The sequence below is a fragment of the Tribolium castaneum genome, chromosome 6 (assembly GCF_031307605.1).
Source record: "Tribolium castaneum strain GA2 chromosome 6, icTriCast1.1, whole genome shotgun sequence".
NCBI classification, from domain to species: Eukaryota; Metazoa; Arthropoda; class Insecta; order Coleoptera; family Tenebrionidae; genus Tribolium; species Tribolium castaneum.
In genome coordinates, this window is record NC_087399.1 from 9,562,354 (window position 1) to 9,580,404 (window position 18,051).

The 18,051-nt window shown below is 32.4% G+C and overlaps 1 protein-coding gene and 1 long non-coding RNA gene across 3 annotated transcripts in view; one reads left to right on the plus strand and one right to left on the minus strand.

Moving 5' to 3' along the window:
- Positions 1–18,051, plus strand: part of Pym (Partner of Y14 and Mago) — a 442,733-nt gene that overhangs the window by 247,493 nt on the left and 177,189 nt on the right. The window lies entirely within an intron of this gene.
- LOC135266558 (uncharacterized) lies at positions 5,666–10,042 on the minus strand. Of its 2 annotated transcripts, none has more exons than XR_010334667.1 (2): positions 9,855–10,042; positions 5,666–9,799 (listed from the first exon to the last, which is right to left on the minus strand). It is a non-coding gene; the product is annotated as an uncharacterized LOC135266558 (long non-coding RNA). The 2 variants fall into 2 exon arrangements; XR_010334668.1 differs by having other exon boundaries at positions 5,666–9,813.

An 18,051-nucleotide genomic window follows, 5' to 3' on the forward strand; every position in this document is an offset into this window, starting at 1 on the left:
CAGCGCTTTAACACCACAACCCAAAAATCGATGCCCTTTCTTTCAACAACCGACAAAAATTTCAAACTCGTTAGCTCATTCTAAAACTATCATTGCGATTAGAACCTGGATTTTAGGATTCTTGTTTTTTGCATAAAAATGAAATGACACCAAAATATGTGGCTCTGATAGCAGTTAAAAACATAATAAAACATAAATAAAATAAATAAAAATAATTTTTGAACTTTGACGGTCTCTTAAAAAAATCTCTGGTTACTTTTTGTATCCATTGTTTCTTCCCATCCTGTGGCTGTACAGTAGAACCTCTGTAAATCGAAGTACCTGTTGCCACAAAAAATCCGAGGTATAGAAGCTGTCCCACAAACGAACGCGAATATTGTAACAATAAACTAACAATTAAAAACTAATTAATTAAATTTTTTTATTTTTGAAAAAAAAATTTTTTTTTGATTTATTGCTCTTAAAAAATAACCCTAAAGAAAGATATTTATTTTTATATCTTGAAAAATATTTAAGCAATTTTTATGAAATTTGTATTGGTATTTATATACTATACTGTCACCTTAGAAAGTTTTTATAGATTTTCTAACAGTTTTTTGTGTTTTTCTTATAATTTCTAAGACTCAGGTCATAAAAATATAGACAAATTAATAGCACGAGGATGCTATTAATTAAGACAAAACTTGGCTACAGGGGCATTTTTGGTTTTTGCTTGAGCAAAACGGTTTGTTTAGGCAAGTTCTTTGGTTGTAAGTTATTGTAAATATCGATTTTTTGTGAAACATTTTCTTAAAAAACTATTTATCAACGAGAATTTTAACCTGTTTCACTGTATTCAGCGTATGATACATCAAGTAAACGATTTTTGAACCGTTTTTGGAATCTAAAATTTACCGAAAATTTGAGATTTAAAAAAAGAATGTTTTGTGTACTTAACTTTGCTGACGTTTTCGATTTTCCGTTAAATTAAAACACTGTCTAGTTGCAATCCTTACATAAATTTCAAACTCAACTTCCCGCAACTCATCTGTCCTGCATAATTCTCAGTTTTAGTAAACTATTCATTCTCGTGATAAGTAGCTGACGCTAGCAAACTTGTGGCTGAATAATGTGATCTGACCTTAAGACTTTAAGTTTATTACAAAACAAGCAAGTTGAGAAAGAATGGTTGACTTCGCTTGCCAACGTAAATATTTGAACAGACTCTTCACTAGAACTTTTTCCTTTATTGAAAAGGTTGACGATATAATTTGGCTTTTTGTTACTAATTACAAACAAGCACACATTTAAAACCATTTGTAGGAACGGCTTTTTTACAATTTTTTTGAGCCCAAAATCATATTTGCATTTCCGTATCTTAGAAACTAAAATATCTATTCGAAAAAGAAACATTCCTTAACCATGAGTACTTCCTGCACAAAGAGATTGAGTTATCTGTCTTTGTTACATTTTACAAAAAAATTAAACTAATTATAGCGAACTTCTGGCAATAAGGTACTGTTTTTCAAGCATCTAAAATCTTTCCATTAGCTCAATGTACAACAGCGAACCCGCTTATAACTAACTTCCGGATACAACTAACTAAATTTAACTTAAAATGTGACGTAATTTTTTGTTTATAACGAACTTTTTACGGAATTTTAAGGACAATGTTGGGGTTGACAAAGACAAAGGAGCAAAAAAATCGTTAACTGATGAATAGATTATTGAATTACTAACAAAAAGTATTTTAACCAATAAAAACGTGTGTTTTTAGTTAACTTAGTTTTTCCAAACTTTTACGACTTTTACTAATTTTTGAGATTTAGAGGGTGTAACCTCCACTTTAGCGACTAAAAATGCCTCAAAAAACGCAATATCAACTAAGTTTGCGTCTTTTGATATCATTTTTTTCTAAGTTTACATGACTAATAGGCGGTGACATTTGAGCAAATAAAATTCAGTAGTATCTTCACCACAAAAAATCATCTTTTCTACTTTTTTATAATTTTTTTGAGAAGTCTTTTTTTCTGTGGCTAATTTTGCTAATTTTAACTCAATTTAAAGAACTAAGCTCAGAGATAAGATTAATTTAAAATTTTTGTTGGTTCCAAATTTTACAATGTGTTTAAAAATGGTTGTTCATCAAGTTGACTATAGAATTCGAATTCAATGGGCCGATTAGTCTAAATAGCTTATTGTAATTTTATTGTCAAATAGTTTTTTGCTCACTTTTTTGCATTTTTCGGCATTGTTGTTTCAAGTGTAAGGTTTGTCTTAATTTGCGTTTTGTATTTCTGTGATTTTTGTTGATGTGTATTCTTTCATTTTGGGATTCCAAGTCTTTATTTTGATGGATTTGTCAGTTTGACGGCATTTACAATTTAAATTAAGCGGGACATTACGTTCAAATTTCATAGGTGACTTGATGAACAACCATTTTTGAACACATTGTATAAATATTTGAATAATGCAAGTTGAGTTATTTTTACTTTTTTGAGCTCTAATATCACCCGTTACAATATTTGCACACTTGTAAAATTTATACAGTAAATATAGGGTGAAACTTTTAGAAACTTTTCAATTTTTAATATACCAATTTTGTATACGATCCAAATGGACCATTCAACAAAATTATTTTTCAAATGGCTGAGCATACGGAACTACAAAAATTGGTGCCAAGTTTGAAATTTTGAAATTTGAAATACTCAAGCTGACTAAAATTTATGTACTTAACAGTCACAGTTTTCGACATCTGTCAAATTTTTGTTAAAATTTTCATTTGCAAGGGTTTATCTAAAATAATACAACTTTTGAATCTTTCGTGATAAGTGAATAATTTTCTTTGTATTTTATAACTGAAGGTTTGAAGAGTCTTCTAAGATTTTTAGAATTGTCAACTGTCAAAATTCATGGCTAGTATGATTTTTTTAAATAACTTCTATAAATCAGTTTTGTTTAATTTTTTTAACGGCAATTGAAAGAACATTGATATATTTACGGTAACTTTTATCAGTACGTCCTACTATATCTATCTCTTACGGTTTTTGAAAAAAATCACAAAAGACTGATTTTACTTCCTAATTTTCGTAGTTATCAAGTAGACCTTGCAAAATGGTCAACAATTGTCAAACTACAATATTTTTTTTAATTTTTAGCTGGTTTATTATAGAATAAGCAGTAAAACAATAATATTTAATGACGGTTTATTGTAAGTTAGTAAATTATGTACAGTAACTGACATCGAATTTTAAACTTTTTGAATGAAAACAGTGAACAAATCAAACATTTTTTTAATTAATAGCACAATTTTTTTGTATTTTTCAAAAATTTACTTGATTAAAAATGAAAATATAACGAGGTAAAATGCAGTTTTTTGCGATTATTTCAAAAACTGTAAGAGATAGATATAGATGTTAATATCAGTCTGCATTAAAATTGATGTTTTTTTAATTGTCATTGAAAAAACAGGATTATTACATTTGAAAAAACTGTTTTTTAATTATTTATTAATTATTATTTTCAAAAAATTATAGTAGCTTTGCAATTTGAGAAGATTTGAGAAGACCCTTCAAACATTGGGCTATCAAATGCAAAAAGAATTATTTACCTATTGTAAAGTGTAATAATTTCAAGTAAACCTCTGCAAATGAAAATTTGTATAAGAAAATTGACATACGTCAAAAAATATAACAGATAAGTACTAACAAATAAAGTACATTTTACTCAGTTTGAGAAGGTAAATTAAAAAATGCATTAAAAATAGTTGGTTACTATTAAAAATTTTAAAGTTAGCGCGAATTTCTCGTACTTCCGAAAATTTAGCCACTTTGGAAATAATTAAGTTGAACTCAGAATGGTCGATTTAAATTGTATGTAAAATATTAAAGCATATTAAAGCTCTAGCAAAAGTGTCTAATGTAGGCCCGAAAAAAATCAGCCTGTACACTATATATTTCTGTTTTCCAAAAATTTCATGTGTTTTTTTTCTACAATAGATACTTATTGATTTCGTCTTATTTCATGTTTCACTTTATTTAATTTATCTTGTAAGCAACTTCGGATATAACGAACTGATTTTGCTGCATTTTCGGTGTTTGTTATAATCGTATTCCACTGACCACTGTATTACAATTTTATTATGCGTGATATTTTTGTGAGCAAAAATCCGGCATTTGCTGAGAAAGATCGCATCGAGGTGCGTATGTGTCGTAAAAATAATTAAAAGAGCGTCCGGTTTTTGTCGGTCGAGTCACGCAATAAGGTGTCCGTCAATAAGTCTGAGGGATGTTCTCTTCGTCGTCGAGATTCCCCGTCACGTCCATGCAGGAGGTGATAGAGCTTCTGACATGAGTTATTGCCCGACTCCAGCAGCTCTGCCACTTGCAGACATGCATCATCCAGCTAGGGGTTAATATCGTGGCCCTTACCCCTCACGTCCTGTCGACAACATCGGCTACAAGGGCAAAAACCACCCGCCATTTGCTGACCTTTTGTTACGCACTTAAAAAATCGATGCGAGTTAATTATTGGTAGAATCACGGCGTTCGCGTCATTATTTCAAATTCGCATCAATTTGCCTGTTTTAGGGAAATATTGACGGAGCCATCGATCTTGGATTCGTGCGAGCACCTTAGGTGGTATCAGAGTGCGTGAAAAATTGCTCATTATTACGCAGGTTGACAGAGTATCGCTTTCACCAAAAGTGACACCGAATTTGTGTTTAAAATGATACCGTTGTGCCACATTTTCATAAAAAATATGGAAAAAAACTTGCACATAAAATGCAATTTTAAAGTTTATATTCTTGTTTTGTGATAAAAACATTGTTGCATATGAACAATAATATCGTAATAAAGTACATCTAATGGCTCTTTTCGCAATAAATTATTTGTCACATTTTATGACATTCATATTTCAAAAACTCCATTCGTCGGTGTTGTAACGGTAATATTTATACAAGTCCTAGATTTTTAATGTAGACAAATAAAATGTGTTCACATTTTAATGTTTGTTACAAACGTATTCATTTAGCAGGTGCCACATTTGTCGCTTTGCGTCAAAATATTTTCACATTTTTACCAACACAGAAGCTTATTAGTTATTGTTATTATTAGTTGATTCAAAACTATAAAAACGCCAACGTCGCATTTTACAGAATTATTTCTTTAAATAAGCAGAAATATGGTGTCCCAACTGTTTTGATGAAAATTTAATACTCTACAACTTTGTTCTGTGTATCTTCAACCGTATTCACAACGTTCGCAAAAATTTAAGGTGGAACACAAATTCATAATTAAACAGTCAAACGAGAACTTACCGAAGTTCGACTATAATTGTCCTAGCAGCCTCATCCGAAGAGATAACTTACAGGTAGTTTCACTTGTATCTAGGAATGACCACAAATTTTAAAGAACTCTGCGTTACCGACTCCTACTGGGCTCTATCCAATCCTCTGCTGCTAATGTCATTAAGTTGGAAGAACAAGTCACAACCGACCTATATACGGGGTTTCAAATTTGGGATGGGTGGGAGTTATCTCTTCGGATGAGGCTGCTAGGACAATTATAGTCGAACTTCGGTAAGTTCTCGTTTGACTGTTTAATTGTCCAGCGCAGCCTCATCCTCAAGATAACTTACAGGTAGAAGTTTAAAGAGAAAGGTTGTGACAACGTAGAAAAGGGGCTCAATAACATCAAAAATCTATTTGAGCGTCTACATTGTAAAATTAAAGATAAACAAAACATATATTCTTTTAATAACGAAAAGGAAAAAAGGCACATGACTCATTGCATAATTGCCTTGGCAAAATCGGTCTCTGCAGCTAGAGGCAGATTGTAGGTTTTGGCAAAAGTTTGTGACTTTTCGGACCAACCTGCAGTCTTATGGATTACATCCAATGAAATGCCTTTGCGTAAAGCTGCAGATGATGACGCATGTCTAGTTGAATGAGCTGAGAAAATACTAGTATTAATTCCAGCCATAGATAATGTTGTTTTTATCCATTTACTTAATGTTTGTTTATTAGCTGCTTTATGAGGTGATTTTATTGTCAGGAACAGAGAGTCAACATCTTTACGAATCTGAGCAGTCCTCTGGATATAGTCTGATAAGGTTAGAGCAGCACAAACTCCAGGTTGTTCGTTAAAGAAAAGGGATTTGAAGGCACGGTTCGTTTTTTGTCACTAAAGACGTTTTAATGTTTTCTGTTATTCGGATCTGAATTTTGGTATCCATCTTAAGAATATTTGATAATTTAATCAAGGATAGTGTTTGAACACGATGTCCAGTGATCAGTGCTAACAGCGTGATCAATTTGTACGTGAGTTTTTGCAATGACAGGTTGGTATTAGGAAACAAGTTATTCAAAAAATCTAAGACCTTACTGGGATCCCAAGTAAACTCGTATTTGCGACGTACCGGGCGAAGTCGCGCTATCCCCTTCAAAAATCGTTTTATGTAAATATTAGTTCCAATATCAGGAATGATTAAAGATAAAGCTGAGCGATGGGAATTAAACGTCCCATAACTATAATTTTTTGAGGTAAATATGTCCTGCAAAAATTGTAGTACCTCATTGGAAGTAGCAGTATAAGGACATAGATTGAACTTTGAACAGAAAAGCCACCAGCTGCTGTATGTGCAGTCATACTGCTTTAAAGTCCCGGTCGACAAAGACTGCAACATTATGGGGATTGATTGTTCGGGTATTTTTCTTCTGAGAAAAACTTCCCTGACAAAAGTGCGGCAACCAGGGTAAGCCTCAGAGGGTGTTGTTCGTAACTATAAGGTGAATAAAGTAGGTGAGGATTTGCTTCTAAATTTAAAGGGGCTTGAACCAGCAATTTAGATAGTGAGGGATACCACGGCTGCGATGGCCATTTGGGAACAATTACTATCCCCACTGCTTTATCACATATGATTTTGTTTAAAACTCTTAAAATGAGACTGAATGGCGGAAAAGCATAAAAGTAATAATCACTCCAAGAAATAGTAAACGAATCAGTTGCAATAGATCCAGGATCGCGTTTCCAAGACACATATGTGTCACATTTGGTGTTATAAAAGGAAGCAAATAGATCAATTTCAGGTTGACGAAATTTATTTACCACTTTGGCAAATGCCTCTTGTGATAGTGACCACTCTGTTTCTACAGACAACTTTCGAGATTCCTTGTCTGCTATATTATTACATTCTGAACGAATGTACGAGGCGTGTAACCATAAGTTACGATGTTCGCACCACTGCCAAATGTCACGAGCAAGAGAACTTAATTTTGGATATTGTACACTACCCATTTTATTTATATACGACAAAGCTGTAGTGTTGTCAGTACGAATAAGAATATTCAGATTCGAACAATTTCTCGCAAAACATCTTAGTCCATGAAAGATTGCTAAAGTTCTAAAAAATTAATATGTTCCCGCTGTAAGTCCATTGGCCAGTTGCCACTAGCAGATGTGCCCTTACAGTGTGCTCCCCACCCTGTCAAAGAACTATCCGTAAATATTTCTAAATGAAATTCATCATTCCATATTCTATTCTTAGATGAAGGAATCGTGTTAGTCCACCAATCGAGATCCTTCAAAGACTGGATGGAAAGCTGCATATATGATTCATAGTTGCCCTTAGAGTTGCTTAAGGCAAGGAATTTATCCCGTTCGAGATGTTTGGTGTATAACCAGCCATATGTCACTGCCGGACAAGCAGATGTTAAAGTACCTAAAAGTTGGGCCATTTTCCTAATTTTTAATTTCTTACAAACTTTAATCTGTAAAATTGTCTGTAAAATAGCTTGCTTCTTGTCATGCGGTAATTCTACTGTTAGTTCACTTGAGTTAAACAAAAAACCTAGAAATTTGCAATTTGTGTTTGGAATTATGCAACTTTTATCTTCATTAATAATGAATCCTAAAGATTTTAGTAAAGATAATACCAGGTGAGTATTTCTTAGACCAACTTTATAGTTTTCTGATAAAATTAAAAAATCGTCTAAATAGCTCACACAAAAAACTCCCTCCATACGTAACCAGTTTACAACTGGTTTGATAATTTTTGTGAAAACATAGGGAGCAATCGACAATCCAAAGGGCATGCAAACAAACTCAAATAGGTGATTTCTAAATTCAAACCTAAGATATTTCCTAGAGTTTTCGTCAATAGAAATAGGAAAATAAGCATTTTTCAAATCAATGGATGTCATAACCCAGTTCTTTTTTACGAGTTTGGTAACTGTTCGCATATCCTCCATCTTAAAATGGGGAGGATGCAGGTGTTTATTTAAATTTTTTAAATTCAAGATACAGCGGTTCTTGCCATTCGAATTTTTGACCAAGAAATAATTTGATATAAATTGGTCAGTGCAAAGGTGACACTTACGAATCACGCCTTCACCTAAAAGCGCATCTATGGAAACCTACATTGCATCCATTTCCTCCTTGTTTAATTTCGCAGGAGATGGTGCTCGATTCTGAATTGGCTTGATTACAAAATGGATTTTAAAAGATTTAACCCATTCAAGAACTTTGTGATTATTAGTGATTTTTCGCCATTCAGTCCTGAAGTATGACAATCTACCTGCTATTACCTCTAACGTTTGTTGAGGCGTGAGGGACTGCCACTTCGGTAATTGTTGTAACTCTGATACGGTCGAGGATCTCGCCCTTTTTGTTTCAGGTCCCTCGTTGACCGAAACGAGCTCCTCGAGTTTAAAGACCTGGAGGTGGATGGGTAGGTAATTAGTTGTTCCTCCCCCCCCTCTTTTTTGACTGATTTTAGGGGTTTTTACTATTAATTTATCTGGTACCGCTTTGAGGTCCTGACTTGACTTTTGTAAAGTCTTTGCAGATTTAATGCGTTTAATTTAAGGATTTAAGTCCTCTCCAAACAGAAAGTAACCTGGTGTATCTTTCTGGATTATGTCCTTCATAGACTTATTAAGATTTTGAGCAATGTTGGCTCTTCTAGATCGGGACATATTAAAGAAAAGATCTGTCAAAATTTTTCCGGAGTCTATCAATAATTTCAATAATTCCTCATTTCGGGAACCACTCTCCTTCAGAAGAGGGGTCAAAGCTTCACCTAGTGAGGTGAGACCCACGCCCAATTGAAATTGACCTAAACGTTGATACTTACCCTTCTTGATTTGTATATCGACTAATGCAGGTAGAATTTCTGGGTTAATTTCTGGTGCTTTGAGTAATTCGCAATTGATTGGTGTTTGGTATTTCCCCAATAATGCTGTTTTTACCTGAGCATCCAAACCTCGTGTGAGGTTATAGTTCCAACGCACAGTTAGTGCTTCATGAAGGTGAATCTCCTCAGATTTTTCTGATGGGTCATCCCCTAACAAGGCTAAAACCTCTTTTTCGAGGTCGGGTTCCAAGCAAACAAGTACATCAGCGGTGTCAGGCTCGCCACCGTTGGTTGGCAGAGAAATAGGGGTCGGGCATCGAGAAAATGTGCCGCGATCAAACCCTTCTGACTCCTTGCTGCTGTGAAGAGGACTTGTTCTTTCCCCACGTTCATGTGTATGACGTGGAGAAAGAGATGTGGAACGACTACGCCTGGTGTGATGTTTCCGGGCGTGTCGAGATTTGCGGACTTTCCGTTCCAAATGGCGTAAACGCCTTTCGAGGTCGGATTTGTCTCGATGGCTTCGTCTATGAGCGTCCGTGCTGGAGACAGAACTAGATCGAGAGGAAGATCTGTGCGATTTTCCCATTTTTACACTATGAGTGCATAACGTGATCTAACCTCCAAATTTTTTCAGTACCGATATCTATAAACCGAGTACTTACTGCAACCTAAATGTCTATGACTGTAAAAATAGACCTAAAGCAATTAGGAGAGTAAGAAATTGAACGATATTTTACCTTTTATAAGGGGAAACCGAACGAAAATTAGCAAGGCGTGGTCAATTTCCAAGCACAAGGAAACGAATGACATTAGCAGCAGAGGATTGGATAGAGCCCAGTAGGAGTCGGTAACGCAGAGTTCTTTAAAATTTGTGGTCATTCCTAGATACAAGTGAAACTACCTGTAAGTTATCTTGAGGATGAGGCTGCGCTGGACAATTAATTCTAAGTGATAATTCCTTGCACATCGTCGCATTTTTATCAAAATGTTGGGAATACGGTTGAAGATACAAATAAAATGGAAAGAACAATAAACTTGTAGAGAATTCAATTTTCTATAAAATTCTATCGATAACTCTACAGGTTGTTCGTTCTAAAATCACATTAGAAGTATTAGGAGTTCTAATGACGATAATGATCTGAAAATTTGTATACAACCATAAGGTGTTAGACCCTGTTGAATAAAAATATTTTTCAACTTCTTAACGAAAATCATTAAACAGTCATGGCAGACAACTTGAGACAACACTTTGCATATACTTTTGGACATTTTTTGTAATACGCATTTGTTCACGTTCACTAAGTACCAAAATATTTGATGAAAATAAATTTTTAAGTGCTTTTATAAATAATAATAATAATAATAATAATAATAATAATAATAATAATAATAATAATAATAAAAGGTAAAACACTTTCCACTACTGGTTTGCAAAAATGGTGGATGCGCCGGGAAAATGTTACAAAAATTAACAATACCAAAAGAATTACAAAAATATTTTTCTACTTCGGTTTCGTACTGAGGTCATTACGATACGTGATTTGTGTATCGTACTAACCAACGGAGTGCTATAATAATTACACTAAAAACCAGGGTAATTTAGTTGGATAATGTTGACAACCTAGTTTTTTAACAATTATTTGAGGGAACTGTCACTGTCAATCGGCATCTGTTTTAAGTACATAATTTTATCAAATTAATTAAATACGAATCTTTAGAGGCTTTTGTACCATCTTTTATATGTAATCTCTTTAAACACTTTTTGTGTAATGTACAAACATAACTTCAAAAGCCAGTACAAGTAAGTAATTTGAGATCTCATTATCTTCAAACCAATTTTAAAATTTTAAGTATTTGCCATAAAAGTCCGTATTTGATAAAGATTACATTGCAAAACGTCTTGGACACTTTCAGAATACATTTGGACAAATAACCTAATGACAGTCCAAATTATTAATTTCATTTCACTGTCTGCGCGCAAATGTTTGTCAATTGCCATAAAATTTCCTAAATTTCAAAATTACTTTTTTTGATACAAAAAGTGCGAAGTAGAGAAAATACTGTATGATATCTTGTTTATAAGGCATTTTGTCACACTTACTTTGTTATGGTATTCCTCGCTGTGCTAGTCCTAAATTCGTGCGTGCGACAAAATGCATCTTATAAAACTCGTAACATAATATATTATTTTTATCGCCAATCGTCAATAGGTGCATGCATTATCATAGCAATTTTCGGAAGTAAACAATTATTTTATTATACTGTACAAATAAAGTATTTTACGTGTCGTATTTGTCCAGTATTACAAATATTTATTTATAATAATAATAAACAACAGTAATCGCGATTATTTATAATTGAATTTATATTCTCATGTCATGTTGTTGACGTTTGTTTCGTGTGTTGTCGTTTTCGGTTCATCATGTTCATAGAAAATTATAGGAGAAGATAATCAATGCACACCGCCTGAAATTCAGTAGAAGTTGCTAGAGACGTCTTTAGAAATGCTACGGTTGACGATAAAATTTAGTATGCACCACGTCAGTAAAGTGTCTTTTATTCGTCTGTTATTCGCTTCGTTCGCTTTACTCGCTGGGTTCATAATCTCAGACTCGTTGGATAAAATATCACTTTACTGACTTGGTACATAAATAACTATTACTGCGTTTTTAGATAACTCAAGTTCTTTTAAGGGGATTTTTATTTTATTTATTTATGTTTTTTTATAACACCTAAATTTAGCCGTTTTCGAAATATTTAGTACAACAAAAATGGTGGCATTTTATTTAAAAATTTTGAGTTATTGGTGATTAAAAAAAACAAAGAAAAGATTTTCTTTTTTAAATAAGCTAAAAAAATCAAAACTTTTGAAATTAAAGATGTAAATCTAAAAATTTTCAAAAAAACCTTAAAGTTGTTTAAAATAACTCGGGTAATCCAAAAATGCAGTAAAAACATTGCTTTCTATTTAAAATAAAAAAGTTGATAACGACTTCCAGTATAACCAAAAATGTCACCATGTTGGAAATATTTTCATTGATCAGGACCTAACAGATTACGATTGTGTACCAATTATCAGATGACTATTATTATTAGAACACTTAATAGTTGTAATGTGGAGTTTAGACAGAACAGCAATATCGTCGTAATTTTCAGTGCTCTCTTTTTAAAAATATAGGTTATTAAAAAAATAGGTTATCAAAAGAAGCTTTTATCAGGTGGATACAATTAATAATTTTAAGGTGGTTAACCAGTTAACGCTTTGAGTAACGAAGATCGTCCATAATCTCTGTACAAGTTCCAAAGAAAAAAAATTTTTTTAATTAATATACACTATCGGACAAAAGTAAGGCAACATGTTGAAAAATATACAAATATTGGTATTTTAAATTTTAAGAGTTGGTATTTACCTTCAATTTAATTTTATAATAAATGTTTAAAGATATTCTTATTCGTGTTGAAAATGGATAGCCTATGGGTAATTATTATGACATACTACTAGCTTGAAATATAAAAAAGCCCGATATTAATGCGACAAAAGTAAGGCAACATTGTCAGAAAATATTTACAACTCAAATTTTATTTGATTCAACATTTACATAACACTACCCAACACTAAAGTTTAAATAAATAGAACGAAAAATTCAACAATTTATGGCATAGCCGTTATTAAGTATAATTTTTTGGCACCGTCTGCGCATTGAAGAAATTAATTTTTGAATAACATTTTCATCCAGATTTGACCACCCTTCCTTGATTTTATCTGTCAAAGATTGCTTGTTGGGAAATCTTTGTATCCGGATTCGTCGCTCTACCTCTTCCCATAAGTTCTCAATTGGGTTGAGGTCTGGTGATTGGGCAGGCCATTGCAAAACATGAATATTATTATTTTGGAACCACTCACTGACCAATGCAGAAGTGTGCTTGGGGTCGTTATCTTGGTGAAAGATAAAACGAAGAGGCATTTCCCATTCTGCATACGGCAGCATTACATCTTGGAGTATGTCCCTATAGATGAACCAATCCATATTACCCTCAATAAAGCTCAACGGACCCACACCATTCCACGAAAAACACCCCCACAGAAAAACGCTACCATGACCATGTTTAACAGTGGGTATAACATACTTGGGATTGAATCGTGTATTGATTGGCCGTCTCACACGTTTCATTCCATCCGAATTAAATAATTTGTATCGAGTTTCGTCACTAAACAGAACTTTCCTCCAATCTTGCACTGTCCAATTCAAATGTTCTCTTGCAAATTGAAGTCTGGCGCGTCTATTTCTTTCGGAAATCAAAGTTTTTTAGCAGGACGTCTACTAAAAAGCTTTGCTGCAACCAGTCTTCTTTGAATTGTTCGTGTACTAACTCTTACTTCCGGTATTTCCGCTATAATTTTAGATGCAGATTTCCATGGATCGTTTTCCGAAATTCTTTTAATGTGTCTGTCCATGTTTATAGTAGTTTTTCGTAGTCTTCCCGATTTTGGATTATTGTTTAAATGTCCTCTTTCGTTGTAGCGAATAATTATTTTAGACACGTTGTATCTAGGCAGTTGAAATCTTCTTGCAATATCCGCTTGTTTTTCATTGTTTAAGAAAGCATCTATCACTCTTTCTTTCAACTCTTTACCAATTGGTGTACCCGTTGGCATAGCTCTTGTTGCACAAGACGAACTGTTAATATTGGCCTAACAAATTTTTCATTATAACAACATTTTTTGAAAAAAATCTAAATGTTGCCTTACTTTTGTCGTCTTAAAATAATCCTTTTTTACACTACAAGTCAACAAAGCGGTTATTTTCAACCTTAATAAATAATTACTTGACATTAATGACAGTAGCTTCCTTTGATTCTTTTAATAATACCATAGTTTGACCGATCATAATTTATTTACATTAGATAGACATTAATTTCTATATTTTTCAAAATGTTGCCTTACTTTTGTCCGATAGTGTAATTAACATTTCAGTTTGAAAAGTTTCTGTTTAAAAACGTGTCAATTTAATTTTTCCAGTGTAGGATTTTTAGTTTCCAGGTTATAAATTTATTTAGTAAAAAACTAAAAATGGTACTATGTATAATAGCCAGGACTAATCTTACCCGGAGCGACTCCGAGTTTTGACTATTCGAAAAATAATTTAAAGTGCATTCCAATGTTTTTTTATATTTGCTCTAGCTTGCAAAGCTTTCGAAGAAAACGCAAAAAACATACGCTATTTTTATTTTTTGACAGCAAAACTACAAGAACAAGGACAAAACGTCCAATGCCACCGAATCTCTAAATCTATCGGACACAATAGGTTTAAATCGAATTTTTTACATTTTTAATGACTTCTGTAAAAAATGAAATTTTCATTAGTTAACTTTGGCGAAACTAGAAGTCGCAGTATAAAAAATAATTTATTTGCTACTTCAAAAATTTATTGACAGAATTTGGAATTAAAAGTAATTAGGCGCCCTCTGGTGATAACTTTAAACTATGTCGAAAACAGTAATAAAATTTTGATTGACATTTAAGAAATAATTTAACAATTTGGCATGTCTAGTGTTAATTACTTACATAGAAAGAATCACACAAAGTATGTGGTGGTAAATACTAGCGTTGTCTGTGGTTCTGCGGTTTTTCGTGGTATAAATTACTTATTGTTGGAATTTGCATGTGAATAAAAAGTGAAAAAGATTTAAGTTTTAATAAAATGTTATTAAACAGTTGTGTAATTTAAGACTATATGTAATGGATCACAGCGAACACGTGTTGGACTCAAGAAACCAATAAATTGGTGAAGTGCGTGAATTTTAGTTTAGAATTTTTTCACTAAAAAAAAACATGAAATACTTTGTTAAATTTATAAAACTACAATTAAGATTAACAACTTCTGATATAAATTGTTCCAAAAGAGAGGCTTTTTAATGTCTTTGTAATTTGTAAAGATGTAATTTGTAAAGAAAGTGAACCAAACACTCATTCGTTATTCTTGTTTTCCTCGTCATCTCTAATTTGTCAACATTAGTTTCTTGCACCAAAGATACAATAGTCATTCCGCGTAAGCAATGTAATAATTGTGAAGCTTCAAAATTCGTACAACGCTCAAAATATCCGAATAACCATTTTTCCGTCATTTACAGTTACTGTTTTCAACCTAGCTAAGTGGCGCCCCTAACGGTATTTTATTTACGAATAAGTTAAATCAAATTTGAGACATGATTAAAATAGGACACTTTGTAGAAGTGTTTGAATTTCCGTTTAATTTTTTGATTTGTCAGTTACTGCAGTAATTAAGTAAGCACTGTAAAATGATCCGGAAAATTAAAAAGTGGCGAAAAAAAAGAGGGAATTTGTAAAAAAAGTAAGTTATTGACAGATACACTTTTATTATAAGAGATTTATTACAATTCTGTAAAGGAAAAAACTAAGGAGATTTCTCTGAAATTTCATTCAGTAGCTATACACTTTTTAGCCAATAATAATTAGGCCTTATTAAACTTCTTAAGTTACAACTAAACTGTCATTTTATGATTTATTTATTCTAACAATTTTCTCAAAACTATAAATCGTAGGCCAACAATCTTTATTTAAATTGAAACAATTTTAAATTGCTTTCCAACGATACGAAACTGAATGAGAATATAGATAATAATTTTGTAGATATTTGCTTCACCCAAAAAAACATTAAACCCTCAGTAAAATTTGTAAAAAGCGGAATCCTTAAAATGGAACCAATTGATTTTTTGCGTTTCTAAGTGTTCTCAAGAAGTTTTTCGGAAATTTACCACGGGTAACGAATTAAAAAATATTCCAAAAACGGTCGCTTCTCTTTAAATCGAGAAAATCACCACCGAAACACACCGAAACGTTTACAACAAATGAAGCGCTTTTTTGCACCGTTGTTGGGTCGAATTGTTCGAAATTTCATTAATTTATTGGAACAAAATGTCGTTATGCCCTCTCAGTATAATAATCCCGAGTCGATATCTTTTATTAGGTGGTTCGGGGCTCAAATCGATTCAAATTGTTCATATTTGAAACCAACGCTTTCGCCCCTATCTACGTTTCCATCAAATTAATTTATAAACCCCTTGTTTCCAAGGGTTGTTCAATATGGTTTTGCTAACACGAATTAAACGCCTTGAACTTTTCTCCTTCGCAATTTATTGTTGCCACAATAATTACTGGCGGAAAGCTATGAAATTTCAATGGGGCCAATACCATAAAGCACGGCGGTTGCAATTAGCACCCTCGTCGCCCTTTCTTAAATACGGGCCATTATTCTGGAGAGTTTTTCATTGTTTAGCTAAAACCACCGAAAATTATACATTTTTTCGTCTTCTTCTCTTCAGTCTGCCTGTCTCACTATATTGGCCGTAATTGATTGCATTCAGCTCTCTCTTAAAAAGATCCATTGTGACTGTCCTTTTGTCTCTTTTACTCGAGTAAGTGAGCTTTTCCGGCCTTTTTTCCACGTTTTTTGTTTCTCGATTGGTTTCCTCGCGAACCGACAATTCTATCTTAAACAAATGAATCCATCCAATAACTCTGTGAAAAAATGGCAGAGAATCGCAAATGTTTCGTGAAATCCATCATTCCGTCTTTTTTCCCCTTGTTTACAACTCATCCGGGTCATTTTATTGTTGTAGTTAATGATGTGTTAATGTAAATGTCATATTTTATAATTTTTTCTATATTATTCGCTTCCGTTGCCGGTTTTGTGAAACCGTTATGAGTCCATTATAAAGTTGTTATCTCATTTTAATGGGAGGACGGACGGCCTGGAAAAGCGCCAAGATCGTTGCGCTATAGACTTTTTTATTACCCTAAGGCCCTCGTCCATTTGCCTCAGATCGAAAAGTGGCCGCAAAATGCACTTTTTGTATTTATTCTCTTTTAACCATAAACTCGATGTTTAGTTTGTGAGGATTTTTAGGAAGTTAAAAACCTTATTTAGATGTCAAAAATTGTTGTACAAAAAAATAAAAATACAATAAACTCCATTATCAAAATAAGCAAACAAATAACACGAACTACGAACAAAAACTTATCTAAAAAAATATCTATTACACAAAAAAAACTATAAAGAAGTTAATTAACTGTTGAACTTAAATATGTTGAACTCATTGAACAGAAGTACACATTAGCTTTTCAAAACTATAAAATCGCCAAAGTCGCAGTTTTTATCAAAATTAGCTGTTTAAAAAAATAGTTATTGTAATTTATACTTTCAATAAAAGATCTAATCATTAAGAACTATTTTACAATTTTATCAATCTCTTTTAGAAATAATTTGATAAAATGCAACGTTGGCGATTTTATATACATAGTTTTGAAACAGCTGATATTAGGCACCTCAGCATTATTAATATTTTTTCATTCAATTAATATTTTTATTTTCAGTAAACATTTATTTTTTGAAATTTTTTTGCATAAAATGTTACTAACTTATTTTTTCATAACTCTTAAAGCACATTTTAGAAAAATTTACACGTTATTTACGAGTTTAATTGTTTCAACAAGTGACAGGTCCACTGTCTAATAATGTTGTACTCGTGAATATTTAGAAGAAATAAATTGAAACATGACTAAAAAACCAATACAAGAAACTGAAAAAATCCAATAAAAGACTGAAAAGCTAAAAAAGTTAAAAACTGGTACAGACATAGTTATGAATAATACGAATGGGAAAATAGTGGCTTAAAGTTCAAGGGCAGTCGTTAAACATTTATGTTATTCATTTTTTTTTGATGGAACATTTTAATGTAAAATACGTTGCTATAAACAAAAAAAAATGATAAACAGCAAAAAACTATAGAAATGCAAAGTAAAAACGTTAGAAATCGGAAAAATAAACAACAAAAAATTTAAAAGTTGAGGAAATCAAATTGAAATGTGGAAAATTAAGAAACTAAAAACTGAAATACTGAAAATAGCTTAAA